General features: G+C 44.7%; 8 non-coding genes across 8 annotated transcripts; all 8 read left to right on the forward strand.

Moving 5' to 3' along the window:
• The first annotated feature begins 195 nt into the window (after window positions 1–195).
• On the forward strand, window positions 196–415 carry LOC137542660 (small nucleolar RNA U3). Its single transcript, XR_011025520.1, has one exon. It is a non-coding gene; the product is annotated as a small nucleolar RNA U3 (small nucleolar RNA).
• Window positions 416–2,203: 1,788 nt separating this feature from the next.
• Window positions 2,204–2,423, forward strand: LOC137542672 (small nucleolar RNA U3). The gene has a single exon (XR_011025530.1). It is a non-coding gene; the product is annotated as a small nucleolar RNA U3 (small nucleolar RNA).
• Window positions 2,424–4,218: 1,795 nt separating this feature from the next.
• LOC137542676 (small nucleolar RNA U3) lies at window positions 4,219–4,438 on the forward strand. Its single transcript, XR_011025534.1, has one exon. It is a non-coding gene; the product is annotated as a small nucleolar RNA U3 (small nucleolar RNA).
• A 1,789-nt stretch (window positions 4,439–6,227) lies between these two features.
• LOC137542677 (small nucleolar RNA U3) lies at window positions 6,228–6,447 on the forward strand. Its single transcript, XR_011025535.1, has one exon. It is a non-coding gene; the product is annotated as a small nucleolar RNA U3 (small nucleolar RNA).
• A 1,790-nt stretch (window positions 6,448–8,237) lies between these two features.
• LOC137542678 (small nucleolar RNA U3) lies at window positions 8,238–8,457 on the forward strand. The gene has a single exon (XR_011025536.1). It is a non-coding gene; the product is annotated as a small nucleolar RNA U3 (small nucleolar RNA).
• A 1,789-nt stretch (window positions 8,458–10,246) lies between these two features.
• On the forward strand, window positions 10,247–10,466 carry LOC137542661 (small nucleolar RNA U3). Its single transcript, XR_011025521.1, has one exon. It is a non-coding gene; the product is annotated as a small nucleolar RNA U3 (small nucleolar RNA).
• Window positions 10,467–12,258: 1,792 nt separating this feature from the next.
• Window positions 12,259–12,478, forward strand: LOC137542662 (small nucleolar RNA U3). Its single transcript, XR_011025522.1, has one exon. It is a non-coding gene; the product is annotated as a small nucleolar RNA U3 (small nucleolar RNA).
• Window positions 12,479–14,265: 1,787 nt separating this feature from the next.
• LOC137542663 (small nucleolar RNA U3) lies at window positions 14,266–14,485 on the forward strand. The gene has a single exon (XR_011025523.1). It is a non-coding gene; the product is annotated as a small nucleolar RNA U3 (small nucleolar RNA).
• The last annotated feature ends 1,274 nt before the right edge of the window (window positions 14,486–15,759 follow it).

Raw genomic sequence — 15,759 nt, forward strand, 5'->3', positions numbered from 1 at the left:
GCTATGTCCTTCCAGGCAGGAAGTTTTTTAAATAATCTAGAAAGTGTGTTGCTGCATCCTATGAGGTTTGTGTGCTGCTTTCAGTATCTTGTAAGAAACATATTCTGTCTGTCTTTGGCTCATGTGAGGTTTTGTCAGCACAATGTGGATAGGACCCCCGTAGGCTGTGGTCTCTAGTCATTGCAGAGTGAAGTTAAGACTATACTTTCAGGGATCATTTCTATAGATTTTGTCTGTGGAGATGTGCTCTAAAGTGTACAAACTTGCCAATCACGATGAGGAGCTTCAGTGTTTCCCTCTGAGCAGGAAGGGGGCTGGCAGTGCTGCTTGTAGTATTGGTAGCTGCTGTCAGCTATTGAGGACTGTTCCACTCTTACTTGTAAGAGCTGGAGGAGGGAAACACAAGCTGAGTGATTGTTATAACTGCTGTGAAAGTAAGATACTGTGTAAGGAACAATGAAACTAATAAACATACAGATGTATTCTATAACCACTACAACCTCATCACACACCGACAAGCGTGATTGCAGCGGCAGCCCCAGGACTGCCTAATGCCAATTGTTGTAAAGGGGTGCGGTTTTGCAGGAGACTGTAGGTGCCGATGCGCACGCATGTCCACTTGGATGACTGAGCTCCACTCCGCCAGCAGCGATCGCTGCTAGGAGACTGTTAGACGGCGAAACCGTCATCTTTTTACTGTGTACAGCGCTTTGATCCATGGCAGCGCTGTACTGGGGACAGCCCCCTGGGGGAGACAGTAGCGATCTGCTGTCATAGGCTGGCAGGGGGAGCGAGGGATAGGAAAATCATTTAAAAAATAGATCTATTATAAAAAAAAGCAATAAATATTTGTAAAAAATAAACGATCCTGGGAGCTTTCAGAGCCCACCAACAGAAAGCTCTGTTATTGGGCAGAAAAAGGGGGGGGGGGGGAGGAATCACTTGTGTTCTGAGTTATACAACCCTGCAGTGAGGCCTTAAAGCTGCAGTAGCCTTAATTGCAAAAAATAGTCTGGTCACTAAGGGGGTGAAGCCTACAGTCCTCAAGTGGTGAAAGCAGGGGTAGGGTACCTATGGCTCTTTTGATGGCTACATCTGGCTCACAGTTAGGGGTTGATTCACTAAGCTACACTGCTCAAGCAGCGCAGCTTAGCGTGACAGCGCAAGTAACATTTTTATGTCCTTAGTACAATGTATGGCGACAATGTTATTCGTAGGCCATCATTCATAAAGCATTCCTGCATGCGGTAACGCTGAAAACAGCTGACTTTACCGAGCACTTAGCAAAATGTCCATTCATAAAAGCTGTTACCGCATGAAAAGCTGACATTCCCGAGCAGAGCGATAAATTACCGCCTTGTGCGGTGATTATCTCAACACATGTCACTAAATATCAATTCATAAAGATTAGAGCAGGCGGTATTGGGATAGAGAATAACGCTTACTTTGAAGAGGCGATAAGCATGCAGATAATCAGAGCAGATTCAGAGCAAACAGAGGCTATTTTAAAACAATGCAAATCTATAGGGAAGCTGGGGCTGCCTCTTTTATTGTAAGGCTGTCTCTGCACGGAGAAAATGTATCAACTCAGGCAGCTTCTCATGTTACGCTAGCCTACCGCCAGCCTAGTTCGGGAGATCACCGCACTGCTACTGCAGCTGTAAACATTTTTATGAATGAGCACACAGAAGTCTAAAATACCGAATGTGGTATTTTCCCGCACAGATTTTTGATAGCCAATTGTAGTATTTTATTTGTATTTTTTTTATGAATCTCCTAGAAGAGCAGTACTGTAGAACTGCTCTACAGTAACTACTCTGATCTTTGATAGCTGTTCTGTGGTAATGTTGCACTACAGTCACACTGGGATAGGTCAGCTGGCTGTGAGAAATGTTACAACACAAGTTTCCTGTGGGAGGTCATATTTGCACGACTGTGTCCTTTCTAATTGGCTGCAGGGCGGCACACATGTAAATAAGAAAGGCTGGAGCATTATGGGTAAGAGTATGCTATGTCCTTCCAGGCAGGAAGTTTTTTAAATAATCTAGAAAGTGTGTTGCTGCATCCTATGAGGTTTGTGTGCTGCTTTCAGTATCTTGTAAGAAACATATTCTGTCTGTCTTTGGCTCATGTGAGGTTTTGTCAGCACAATGTGGATAGGAACCCCGTAGGCTGTGGTCTCTAGTCATTGCAGAGTGAAGTTAAGACTATACTTTCAGGGATCATTTCTATAGATTTTGTCTGTGGAGATGTGCTCTAAAGTGTACAAACTTGCCAATCACGATGAGGAGCTTCAGTGTTTCCCTCTGAGCAGGAAGGGGGCTGGCAGTGCTGCTTGTAATATTGGTAGCTGCTGTCAGCTATTGAGGACTGTTCCACTCTTACTTGTAAGAGCTGGAGGAGGGAAACACAAGCTGAGTGATTGTTATAACTGCTGTGAAAGTAAGATACTGTGTAAGGAACAATGAAACTAATAAGCATACAGATGTATTCTATAACCACTACAACCTCATCACACACCGACAAGCGTGATTGCAGCGGCAGCCCCAGGACTGCCTAATGCCAATTGGTGTAAAGGGGTGCGGTTTTGCAGGAGACTGTAGGTGCCGATGCGCACGCATGTCCACTTGGATGACTGAGCTCCACTCCGCCAGCAGCGATCGCTGCTAGGAGACTGTTAGACGGCGAAACCGTCATCTTTTTACTGTGTACAGCGCTTTGATCCATGGCAGCGCTGTACTGGGGACAGCCCCCTGGGGGAGACAGTAGCGATCTGCTGTCATAGGCTGGCAGGGGGAGCGAGGGATAGGAAAATCATTTAAAAAATAGATCTATTATAAAAAAAAAGCAATAAATATTTGTAAAAAATAAACGATCCTGGGAGCTATCAGAGCCCACCAACAGAAAGCTCTGTTATTGGGCAGAAAAAGGGGGGGGGGGGGGGGGGGAGGAATCACTTGTGTTCTGAGTTATACAACCCTGCAGTGAGGCCTTAAAGCTGCAGTAGCCTTAATTGCAAAAAATAGTCTGGTCACTAAGGGGGTGAAGCCTACAGTCCTCAAGTGGTGAAAGCAGGGGTAGGGTACCTATGGCTCTTTTGATGGCTACATCTGGCTCACAGTTAGGGGTTGATTCACTAAGCTACACTGCTCAAGCAGCGCAGCTTAGCGTGACAGCGCAAGTAACATTTTTATGTCCTTAGTACAATGTATGGCGACAATGTTATTCGTAGGCCATCATTCATAAAGCATTCCTGCATGCGGTAACGCTGAAAACAGCTGACTTTACCGAGCACTTAGCAAAATGTCCATTCATAAAAGCTGTTACCGCATGAAAAGCTGACATTCCCGAGCAGAGCGATAAATTACCGCCTTGTGCGGTGATTATCTCAACACATGTCACTAAATATCAATTCATAAAGATTAGAGCAGGCGGTATTGGGATAGAGAATAACGCTTACTTTGAAGAGGCGATAAGCATGCAGATAATCAGAGCAGATTCAGAGCAAACAGAGGCTATTTTAAAACAATGCAAATCTATAGGGAAGCTGGGGCTGCCTCTTTTATTGTAAGGCTGTCTCTGCACGGAGAAAATGTATCAACTCAGGCAGCTTCTCATGTTACGCTAGCCTGCCGCCAGCCTAGTTCGGGAGATCACCGCACTGCTACTGCAGCTGTAAACATTTTTATGAATGAGCACACAGAAGTCTAAAATACCGAATGTGGTATTTTCCCGCACAGATTTTTGATAGCCAATTGTAGTATTTTATTTGTATTTTTTTTATGAATCTCCTAGAAGAGCAGTACTGTAGAACTGCTCTACAGTAACTACTCTGATCTTTGATAGCTGTTCTGTGGTAATGTTGCACTACAGTCACACTGGGATAGGTCAGCTGGCTGTGAGAAATGTTACAACACAAGTTTTCTGTGGGAGGTCATATTTGCACGACTGTGTCCTTTCTAATTGGCTGCAGGGCGGCACACATGTAAATAAGAAAGGCTGGCACATTATGGGTAAGAGTATGCTATGTCCTTCCAGGCAGGAAGTTTTTTAAATAATCTAGAAAGTGTGTTGCTGCATCCTATGAGGTTTGTGTGCTGCTTTCAGTATCTTGTAAGAAACATATTCTGTCTGTTTTTGGCTCATGTGAGGTTTTGTCAGCACAATGTGGATAGGACCCCCGTAGGCTGTGGTCTCTAGTCATTGCAGAGTGAAGTTAAGACTATACTTTCAGGGATCATTTCTATAGATTTTGTCTGTGGAGATGTGCTCTAAAGTGTACAAACTTGCCAATCACGATGAGGAGCTTCAGTGTTTCCCTCTGAGCAGGAAGGGGGCTGGCAGTGCTGCTTGTAGTATTGGTAGCTGCTGTCAGCTATTGAGGAATGTTCCACTCTTACTTGTAAGAGCTGGAGGAGGGAAACACAAGCTGAGTGATTGTTATAACTGCTGTGAAAGTAAGATACTGTGTAAGGAACAATGAAACTAATAAACATACAGATGTATTCTATAACCACTACAACCTCATCACACACCGACAAGCGTGATTGCAGCGGCAGCCCCAGGACTGCCTAATGCCAATTGTTGTAAAGGGGTGCGGTTTTGCAGGAGACTGTAGGTGCCGATGCGCACGCATGTCCACTTGGATGACTGAGCTCCACTCCGCCAGCAGCGATCGCTGCTAGGAGACTGTTAGACGGCGAAACCGTCATCTTTTTACTGTGTACAGCGCTTTGATCCATGGCAGCGCTGTACTGGGGACAGCCCCCTGGGGGAGACAGTAGCGATCTGCTGTCATAGGCTGGCAGGGGGAGCGAGGGATAGGAAAATCATTTAAAAAATAGATCTATTATAAAAAAAAGCAATAAATATTTGTAAAAAATAAACGATCCTGGGAGCTTTCAGAGCCCACCAACAGAAAGCTCTGTTATTGGGCAGAAAAAGGGGGGGGGGGGGGAGGAATCACTTGTGTTCTGAGTTATACAACCCTGCAGTGAGGCCTTAAAGCTGCAGTAGCCTTAATTGCAAAAAATAGTCTGGTCACTAAGGGGGTGAAGCCTACAGTCCTCAAGTGGTGAAAGCAGGGGTAGGGTACCTATGGCTCTTTTGATGGCTACATCTGGCTCACAGTTAGGGGTTGATTCACTAAGCTACACTGCTCAAGCAGCGCAGCTTAGCGTGACAGCGCAAGTAACATTTTTATGTCCTTAGTACAATGTATGGCGACAATGTTATTCGTAGGCCATCATTCATAAAGCATTCCTGCATGCGGTAACGCTGAAAACAGCTGACTTTACCGAGCACTTAGCAAAATGTCCATTCATAAAAGCTGTTACCGCATGAAAAGCTGACATTCCCGAGCAGAGCGATAAATTACCGCCTTGTGCGGTGATTATCTCAACACATGTCACTAAATATCAATTCATAAAGATTAGAGCAGGCGGTATTGGGATAGAGAATAACGCTTACTTTGAAGAGGCGATAAGCATGCAGATAATCAGAGCAGATTCAGAGCAAACAGAGGCTATTTTAAAACAATGCAAATCTATAGGGAAGCTGGGGCTGCCTCTTTTATTGTAAGGCTGTCTCTGCACGGAGAAAATGTATCAACTCAGGCAGCTTCTCATGTTACGCTAGCCTGCCGCCAGCCTAGTTCGGGAGATCACCGCACTGCTACTGCAGCTGTAAACATTTTTATGAATGAGCACACAGAAGTCTAAAATACCGAATGTGGTATTTTCCCGCACAGATTTTTGATAGCCAATTGTAGTATTTTATTTGTATTTTTTTTATGAATCTCCTAGAAGAGCAGTACTGTAGAACTGCTCTACAGTAACTACTCTGATCTTTGATAGCTGTTCTGTGGTAATGTTGCACTACAGTCACACTGGGATAGGTCAGCTGGCTGTGAGAAATGTTACAACACAAGTTTTCTGTGGGAGGTCATATTTGCACGACTGTGTCCTTTCTAATTGGCTGCAGGGCGGCACACATGTAAATAAGAAAGGCTGGCACATTATGGGTAAGAGTATGCTATGTCCTTCCAGGCAGGAAGTTTTTTAAATAATCTAGAAAGTGTGTTGCTGCATCCTATGAGGTTTGTGTGCTGCTTTCAGTATCTTGTAAGAAACATATTCTGTCTGTTTTTGGCTCATGTGAGGTTTTGTCAGCACAATGTGGATAGGACCCCCGTAGGCTGTGGTCTCTAGTCATTGCAGAGTGAAGTTAAGACTATACTTTCAGGGATCATTTCTATAGATTTTGTCTGTGGAGATGTGCTCTAAAGTGTACAAACTTGCCAATCACGATGAGGAGCTTCAGTGTTTCCCTCTGAGCAGGAAGGGGGCTGGCAGTGCTGCTTGTAGTATTGGTAGCTGCTGTCAGCTATTGAGGAATGTTCCACTCTTACTTGTAAGAGCTGGAGGAGGGAAACACAAGCTGAGTGATTGTTATAACTGCTGTGAAAGTAAGATACTGTGTAAGGAACAATGAAACTAATAAACATACAGATGTATTCTATAACCACTACAACCTCATCACACACCGACAAGCGTGATTGCAGCGGCAGCCCCAGGACTGCCTAATGCCAATTGTTGTAAAGGGGTGCGGTTTTGCAGGAGACTGTAGGTGCCGATGCGCACGCATGTCCACTTGGATGACTGAGCTCCACTCCGCCAGCAGCGATCGCTGCTAGGAGACTGTTAGACGGCGAAACCGTCATCTTTTTACTGTGTACAGCGCTTTGATCCATGGCAGCGCTGTACTGGGGACAGCCCCCTGGGGGAGACAGTAGCGATCTGCTGTCATAGGCTGGCAGGGGGAGCGAGGGATAGGAAAATCATTTAAAAAATAGATCTATTATAAAAAAAAGCAATAAATATTTGTAAAAAATAAACGATCCTGGGAGCTTTCAGAGCCCACCAACAGAAAGCTCTGTTATTGGGCAGAAAAAGGGGGGGGGGGGGGGAGGAATCACTTGTGTTCTGAGTTATACAACCCTGCAGTGAGGCCTTAAAGCTGCAGTAGCCTTAATTGCAAAAAATAGTCTGGTCACTAAGGGGGTGAAGCCTACAGTCCTCAAGTGGTGAAAGCAGGGGTAGGGTACCTATGGCTCTTTTGATGGCTACATCTGGCTCACAGTTAGGGGTTGATTCACTAAGCTACACTGCTCAAGCAGCGCAGCTTAGCGTGACAGCGCAAGTAACATTTTTATGTCCTTAGTACAATGTATGGCGACAATGTTATTCGTAGGCCATCATTCATAAAGCATTCCTGCATGCGGTAACGCTGAAAACAGCTGACTTTACCGAGCACTTAGCAAAATGTCCATTCATAAAAGCTGTTACCGCATGAAAAGCTGACATTCCCGAGCAGAGCGATAAATTACCGCCTTGTGCGGTGATTATCTCAACACATGTCACTAAATATCAATTCATAAAGATTAGAGCAGGCGGTATTGGGATAGAGAATAACGCTTACTTTGAAGAGGCGATAAGCATGCAGATAATCAGAGCAGATTCAGAGCAAACAGAGGCTATTTTAAAACAATGCAAATCTATAGGGAAGCTGGGGCTGCCTCTTTTATTGTAAGGCTGTCTCTGCACGGAGAAAATGTATCAACTCAGGCAGCTTCTCATGTTACGCTAGCCTGCCGCCAGCCTAGTTCGGGAGATCACCGCACTGCTACTGCAGCTGTAAACATTTTTATGAATGAGCACACAGAAGTCTAAAATACCGAATGTGGTATTTTCCCGCACAGATTTTTGATAGCCAATTGTAGTATTTTATTTGTATTTTTTTTATGAATCTCCTAGAAGAGCAGTACTGTAGAACTGCTCTACAGTAACTACTCTGATCTTTGATAGCTGTTCTGTGGTAATGTTGCACTACAGTCACACTGGGATAGGTCAGCTGGCTGTGAGAAATGTTACAACACAAGTTTTCTGTGGGAGGTCATATTTGCACGACTGTGTCCTTTCTAATTGGCTGCAGGGCGGCACACATGTAAATAAGAAAGGCTGGCACATTATGGGTAAGAGTATGCTATGTCCTTCCAGGCAGGAAGTTTTTTAAATAATCTAGAAAGTGTGTTGCTGCATCCTATGAGGTTTGTGTGCTGCTTTCAGTATCTTGTAAGAAACATATTCTGTCTGTTTTTGGCTCATGTGAGGTTTTGTCAGCACAATGTGGATAGGACCCCCGTAGGCTGTGGTCTCTAGTCATTGCAGAGTGAAGTTAAGACTATACTTTCAGGGATCATTTCTATAGATTTTGTCTGTGGAGATGTGCTCTAAAGTGTACAAACTTGCCAATCACGATGAGGAGCTTCAGTGTTTCCCTCTGAGCAGGAAGGGGGCTGGCAGTGCTGCTTGTAGTATTGGTAGCTGCTGTCAGCTATTGAGGAATGTTCCACTCTTACTTGTAAGAGCTGGAGGAGGGAAACACAAGCTGAGTGATTGTTATAACTGCTGTGAAAGTAAGATACTGTGTAAGGAACAATGAAACTAATAAACATACAGATGTATTCTATAACCACTACAACCTCATCACACACCGACAAGCGTGATTGCAGCGGCAGCCCCAGGACTGCCTAATGCCAATTGTTGTAAAGGGGTGCGGTTTTGCAGGAGACTGTAGGTGCCGATGCGCACGCATGTCCACTTGGATGACTGAGCTCCACTCCGCCAGCAGCGATCGCTGCTAGGAGACTGTTAGACGGCGAAACCGTCATCTTTTTACTGTGTACAGCGCTTTGATCCATGGCAGCGCTGTACTGGGGACAGCCCCCTGGGGGAGACAGTAGCGATCTGCTGTCATAGGCTGGCAGGGGGAGCGAGGGATAGGAAAATCATTTAAAAAATAGATCTATTATAAAAAAAAGCAATAAATATTTGTAAAAAATAAACGATCCTGGGAGCTTTCAGAGCCCACCAACAGAAAGCTCTGTTATTGGGCAGAAAAAGGGGGGGGGGGGGGAGGAATCACTTGTGTTCTGAGTTATACAACCCTGCAGTGAGGCCTTAAAGCTGCAGTAGCCTTAATTGCAAAAAATAGTCTGGTCACTAAGGGGGTGAAGCCTACAGTCCTCAAGTGGTGAAAGCAGGGGTAGGGTACCTATGGCTCTTTTGATGGCTACATCTGGCTCACAGTTAGGGGTTGATTCACTAAGCTACACTGCTCAAGCAGCGCAGCTTAGCGTGACAGCGCAAGTAACATTTTTATGTCCTTAGTACAATGTATGGCGACAATGTTATTCGTAGGCCATCATTCATAAAGCATTCCTGCATGCGGTAACGCTGAAAACAGCTGACTTTACCGAGCACTTAGCAAAATGTCCATTCATAAAAGCTGTTACCGCATGAAAAGCTGACATTCCCGAGCAGAGCGATAAATTACCGCCTTGTGCGGTGATTATCTCAACACATGTCACTAAATATCAATTCATAAAGATTAGAGCAGGCGGTATTGGGATAGAGAATAACGCTTACTTTGAAGAGGCGATAAGCATGCAGATAATCAGAGCAGATTCAGAGCAAACAGAGGCTATTTTAAAACAATGCAAATCTATAGGGAAGCTGGGGCTGCCTCTTTTATTGTAAGGCTGTCTCTGCACGGAGAAAATGTATCAACTCAGGCAGCTTCTCATGTTACGCTAGCCTACCGCCAGCCTAGTTCGGGAGATCACCGCACTGCTACTGCAGCTGTAAACATTTTTATGAATGAGCACACAGAAGTCTAAAATACCGAATGTGGTATTTTCCCGCACAGATTTTTGATAGCCAATTGTAGTATTTTATTTGTATTTTTTTTATGAATCTCCTAGAAGAGCAGTACTGTAGAACTGCTCTACAGTAACTACTCTGATCTTTGATAGCTGTTCTGTGGTAATGTTGCACTACAGTCACACTGGGATAGGTCAGCTGGCTGTGAGAAATGTTACAACACAAGTTTTCTGTGGGAGGTCATATTTGCACGACTGTGTCCTTTCTAATTGGCTGCAGGGCGGCACACATGTAAATAAGAAAGGCTGGCACATTATGGGTAAGAGTATGCTATGTCCTTCCAGGCAGGAAGTTTTTTAAATAATCTAGAAAGTGTGTTGCTGCATCCTATGAGGTTTGTGTGCTGCTTTCAGTATCTTGTAAGAAACATATTCTGTCTGTTTTTGGCTCATGTGAGGTTTTGTCAGCACAATGTGCATAGGAACCCCGTAGGCTGTGGTCTCTAGTCATTGCAGAGTGAAGTTAAGACTATACTTTCAGGGATCATTTCTATAGATTTTGTCTGTGGAGATGTGCTCTAAAGTGTACAAACTTGCCAATCACGATGAGGAGCTTCAGTGTTTCCCTCTGAGCAGGAAGGGGGCTGGCAGTGCTGCTTGTAGTATTGGTAGCTGCTGTCAGCTATTGAGGACTGTTCCACTCTTACTTGTAAGAGCTGGAGGAGGGAAACACAAGCTGAGTGATTGTTATAACTGCTGTGAAAGTAAGATACTGTGTAAGGAACAATGAAACTAATAAGCATACAGATGTATTCTATAACCACTACAACCTCATCACACACCGACAAGCGTGATTGCAGCGGCAGCCCCAGGACTGCCTAATGCCAATTGGTGTAAAGGGGTGCGGTTTTGCAGGAGACTGTAGGTGCCGATGCGCACGCATGTCCACTTGGATGACTGAGCTCCACTCCGCCAGCAGCGATCGCTGCTAGGAGACTGTTAGACGGCGAAACCGTCATCTTTTTACTGTGTACAGCGCTTTGATCCATGGCAGCGCTGTACTGGGGACAGCCCCCTGGGGGAGACAGTAGCGATCTGCTGTCATAGGCTGGCAGGGGGAGCGAGGGATAGGAAAATCATTTAAAAAATAGATCTATTATAAAAAAAAAAGCAATAAATATTTGTAAAAAATAAACGATCCTGGGAGCTTTCAGAGCCCACCAACAGAAAGCTCTGTTATTGGGCAGAAAAAGGGGGGGGGGGGGGGAGGAATCACTTGTGTTCTGAGTTATACAACCCTGCAGTGAGGCCTTAAAGCTGCAGTAGCCTTAATTGCAAAAAATAGTCTGGTCACTAAGGGGGTGAAGCCTACAGTCCTCAAGTGGTGAAAGCAGGGGTAGGGTACCTATGGCTCTTTTGATGGCTACATCTGGCTCACAGTTAGGGGTTGATTCACTAAGCTACACTGCTCAAGCAGCGCAGCTTAGCGTGACAGCGCAAGTAACATTTTTATGTCCTTAGTACAATGTATGGCGACAATGTTATTCGTAGGCCATCATTCATAAAGCATTCCTGCATGCGGTAACGCTGAAAACAGCTGACTTTACCGAGCACTTAGCAAAATGTCCATTCATAAAAGCTGTTACCGCATGAAAAGCTGACATTCCCGAGCAGAGCGATAAATTACCGCCTTGTGCGGTGATTATCTCAACACATGTCACTAAATATCAATTCATAAAGATTAGAGCAGGCGGTATTGGGATAGAGAATAACGCTTACTTTGAAGAGGCGATAAGCATGCAGATAATCAGAGCAGATTCAGAGCAAACAGAGGCTATTTTAAAACAATGCAAATCTATAGGGAAGCTGGGGCTGCCTCTTTTATTGTAAGGCTGTCTCTGCACGGAGAAAATGTATCAACTCAGGCAGCTTCTCATGTTACGCTAGCCTACCGCCAGCCTAGTTCGGGAGATCACCGCACTGCTACTGCAGCTGTAAACATTTTTATGAATGAGCACACAGAAGTCTAAAATACCGAATGTGGTATTTTCCCGCACAGATTTTTGATAGCCAATTGTAGTATTTTATTTGTATTTTTTTTATGAATCTCCTAGAAGAGCAGTACTGTAGAACTGCTCTACAGTAACTACTCTGATCTTTGATAGCTGTTCTGTGGTAATGTTGCACTACAGTCACACTGGGATAGGTCAGCTGGCTGTGAGAAATGTTACAACACAAGTTTTCTGTGGGAGGTCATATTTGCACGACTGTGTCCTTTCTAATTGGCTGCAGGGCGGCACACATGTAAATAAGAAAGGCTGGCACATTATGGGTAAGAGTATGCTATGTCCTTCCAGGCAGGAAGTTTTTTAAATAATCTAGAAAGTGTGTTGCTGCATCCTATGAGGTTTGTGTGCTGCTTTCAGTATCTTGTAAGAAACATATTCTGTCTGTTTTTGGCTCATGTGAGGTTTTGTCAGCACAATGTGGATAGGAACCCCGTAGGCTGTGGTCTCTAGTCATTGCAGAGTGAAGTTAAGACTATACTTTCAGGGATCATTTCTATAGATTTTGTCTGTGGAGATGTGCTCTAAAGTGTACAAACTTGCCAATCACGATGAGGAGCTTCAGTGTTTCCCTCTGAGCAGGAAGGGGGCTGGCAGTGCTGCTTGTAGTATTGGTAGCTGCTGTCAGCTATTGAGGACTGTTCCACTCTTACTTGTAAGAGCTGGAGGAGGGAAACACAAGCTGAGTGATTGTTATAACTGCTGTGAAAGTAAGATACTGTGTAAGGAACAATGAAACTAATAAGCATACAGATGTATTCTATAACCACTACAACCTCATCACACACCGACAAGCGTGATTGCAGCGGCAGCCCCAGGACTGCCTAATGCCAATTGGTGTAAAGGGGTGCGGTTTTGCAGGAGACTGTAGGTGCCGATGCGCACGCATGTCCACTTGGATGACTGAGCTCCACTCCGCCAGCAGCGATCGCTGCTAGGAGACTGTTAGACGGCGAAACCGTCATCTTTTTACTGTGTACAGCGCTTTGATCCATGGCAGCGCTGTACTGGGGACAGCCCCCTGGGGGAGACAGTAGCGATCTGCTGTCATAGGCTGGCAGGGGGAGCGAGGGATAGGAAAATCATTTAAAAAATAGATCTATTATAAAAAAAAAGCAATAAATATTTGTAAAAAATAAACGATCCTGGGAGCTTTCAGAGCCCACCAACAGAAAGCTCTGTTATTGGGCAGAAAAAGGGGGGGGGGGAGGAATCACTTGTGTTCTGAGTTATACAACCCTGCAGTGAGGCCTTAAAGCTGCAGTAGCCTTAATTGCAAAAAATAGTCTGGTCACTAAGGGGGTGAAGCCTACAGTCCTCAAGTGGTGAAAGCAGGGGTAGGGTACCTATGGCTCTTTTGATGGCTACATCTGGCTCACAGTTAGGGGTTGATTCACTAAGCTACACTGCTCAAGCAGCGCAGCTTAGCGTGACAGCGCAAGTAACATTTTTATGTCCTTAGTACAATGTATGGCGACAATGTTATTCGTAGGCCATCATTCATAAAGCATTCCTGCATGCGGTAACGCTGAAAACAGCTGACTTTACCGAGCACTTAGCAAAATGTCCATTCATAAAAGCTGTTACCGCGTGAAAAGCTGACATTCCCGAGCAGAGCGATAAATTACCGCCTTGTGCGGTGATTATCTCAACACATGTCACTAAATATCAATTCATAAAGATTAGAGCAGGCGGTATTGGGATAGAGAATAACGCTTACTTTGAAGAGGCGATAAGCATGCAGATAATCAGAGCAGATTCAGAGCAAACAGAGGCTATTTTAAAACAATGCAAATCTATAGGGAAGCTGGGGCTGCCTCTTTTATTGTAAGGCTGTCTCTGCACGGAGAAAATGTATCAACTCAGGCAGCTTCTCATGTTACGCTAGCCTACCGCCAGCCTAGTTCGGGAGATCACCGCACTGCTACTGCAGCTGTAAACATTTTTATGAATGAGCACACAGAAGTCTAAAATACCGAATGTGGTATTTTCCCGCACAGATTTTTGATAGCCAATTGTAGTATTTTATTTGTATTTTTTTTATGAATCTCCTAGAAGAGCAGTACTGTAGAACTGCTCTACAGTAACTACTCTGATCTTTGATAGCTGTTCTGTGGTAATGTTGCACTACAGTCACACTGGGATAGGTCAGCTGGCTGTGAGAAATGTTACAACACAAGTTTTCTGTGGGAGGTCATATTTGCACGACTGTGTCCTTTCTAATTGGCTGCAGGGCGGCACACATGTAAATAAGAAAGGCTGGCACATTATGGGTAAGAGTATGCTATGTCCTTCCAGGCAGGAAGTTTTTTAAATAATCTAGAAAGTGTGTTGCTGCATCCTATGAGGTTTGTGTGCTGCTTTCAGTATCTTGTAAGAAACATATTCTGTCTGTCTTTGGCTCATGTGAGGTTTTGTCAGCACAATGTGCATAGGAACCCCGTAGGCTGTGGTCTCTAGTCATTGCAGAGTGAAGTTAAGACTATACTTTCAGGGATCATTTCTATAGATTTTGTCTGTGGAGATGTGCTCTAAAGTGTACAAACTTGCCAATCACGATGAGGAGCTTCAGTGTTTCCCTCTGAGCAGGAAGGGGGCTGGCAGTGCTGCTTGTAGTATTGGTAGCTGCTGTCAGCTATTGAGGACTGTTCCACTCTTACTTGTAAGAGCTGGAGGAGGGAAACACAAGCTGAGTGATTGTTATAACTGCTGTGAAAGTAAGATACTGTGTAAGGAACAATGAAACTAATAAGCATACAGATGTATTCTATAACCACTACAACCTCATCACACACCGACAAGCGTGATTGCAGCGGCAGCCCCAGGACTGCCTAATGCCAATTGGTGTAAAGGGGTGCGGTTTTGCAGGAGACTGTAGGTGCCGATGCGCACGCATGTCCACTTGGATGACTGAGCTCCACTCCGCCAGCAGCGATCGCTGCTAGGAGACTGTTAGACGGCGAAACCGTCATCTTTTTACTGTGTACAGCGCTTTGATCCATGGCAGCGCTGTACTGGGGACAGCCCCCTGGGGGAGACAGTAGCGATCTGCTGTCATAGGCTGGCAGGGGGAGCGAGGGATAGGAAAATCATTTAAAAAATAGATCTATTATAAAAAAAAAGCAATAAATATTTGTAAAAAATAAACGATCCTGGGAGCTTTCAGAGCCCACCAACAGAAAGCTCTGTTATTGGGCAGAAAAAGGGGGGGGGGGAGGAATCACTTGTGTTCTGAGTTATACAACCCTGCAGTGAGGCCTTAAAGCTGCAGTAGCCTTAATTGCAAAAAATAGTCTGGTCACTAAGGGGGTGAAGCCTACAGTCCTCAAGTGGTGAAAGCAGGGGTAGGGTACCTATGGCTCTTTTGATGGCTACATCTGGCTCACAGTTAGGGGTTGATTCACTAAGCTACACTGCTCAAGCAGCGCAGCTTAGCGTGACAGCGCAAGTAACATTTTTATGTCCTTAGTACAATGTATGGCGACAATGTTATTCGTAGGCCATCATTCATAAAGCATTCCTGCATGCGGTAACGCTGAAAACAGCTGACTTTACCGAGCACTTAGCAAAATGTCCATTCATAAAAGCTGTTACCGCGTGAAAAGCTGACATTCCCGAGCAGAGCGATAAATTACCGCCTTGTGCGGTGATTATCTCAACACATGTCACTAAATATCAATTCATAAAGATTAGAGCAGGCGGTATTGGGATAGAGAATAACGCTTACTTTGAAGAGGCGATAAGCATGCAGATAATCAGAGCAGATTCAGAGCAAACAGAGGCTATTTTAAAACAATGCAAATCTATAGGGAAGCTGGGGCTGCCTCTTTTATTGTAAGGCTGTCTCTGCACGGAGAAAATGTATCAACTCAGGCAGCTTCTCATGTTACGCTAGCCTACCGCCAGCCTAGTTCGGGAGATCACCGCACTGCTACTGCAGCTGTAAACATTTTTATGAATGAGCACACAGAA

This window comes from Hyperolius riggenbachi, chromosome 12 (assembly GCF_040937935.1).
Source record: "Hyperolius riggenbachi isolate aHypRig1 chromosome 12, aHypRig1.pri, whole genome shotgun sequence".
Classification (NCBI taxonomy): Eukaryota; Metazoa; Chordata; class Amphibia; order Anura; family Hyperoliidae; genus Hyperolius; species Hyperolius riggenbachi.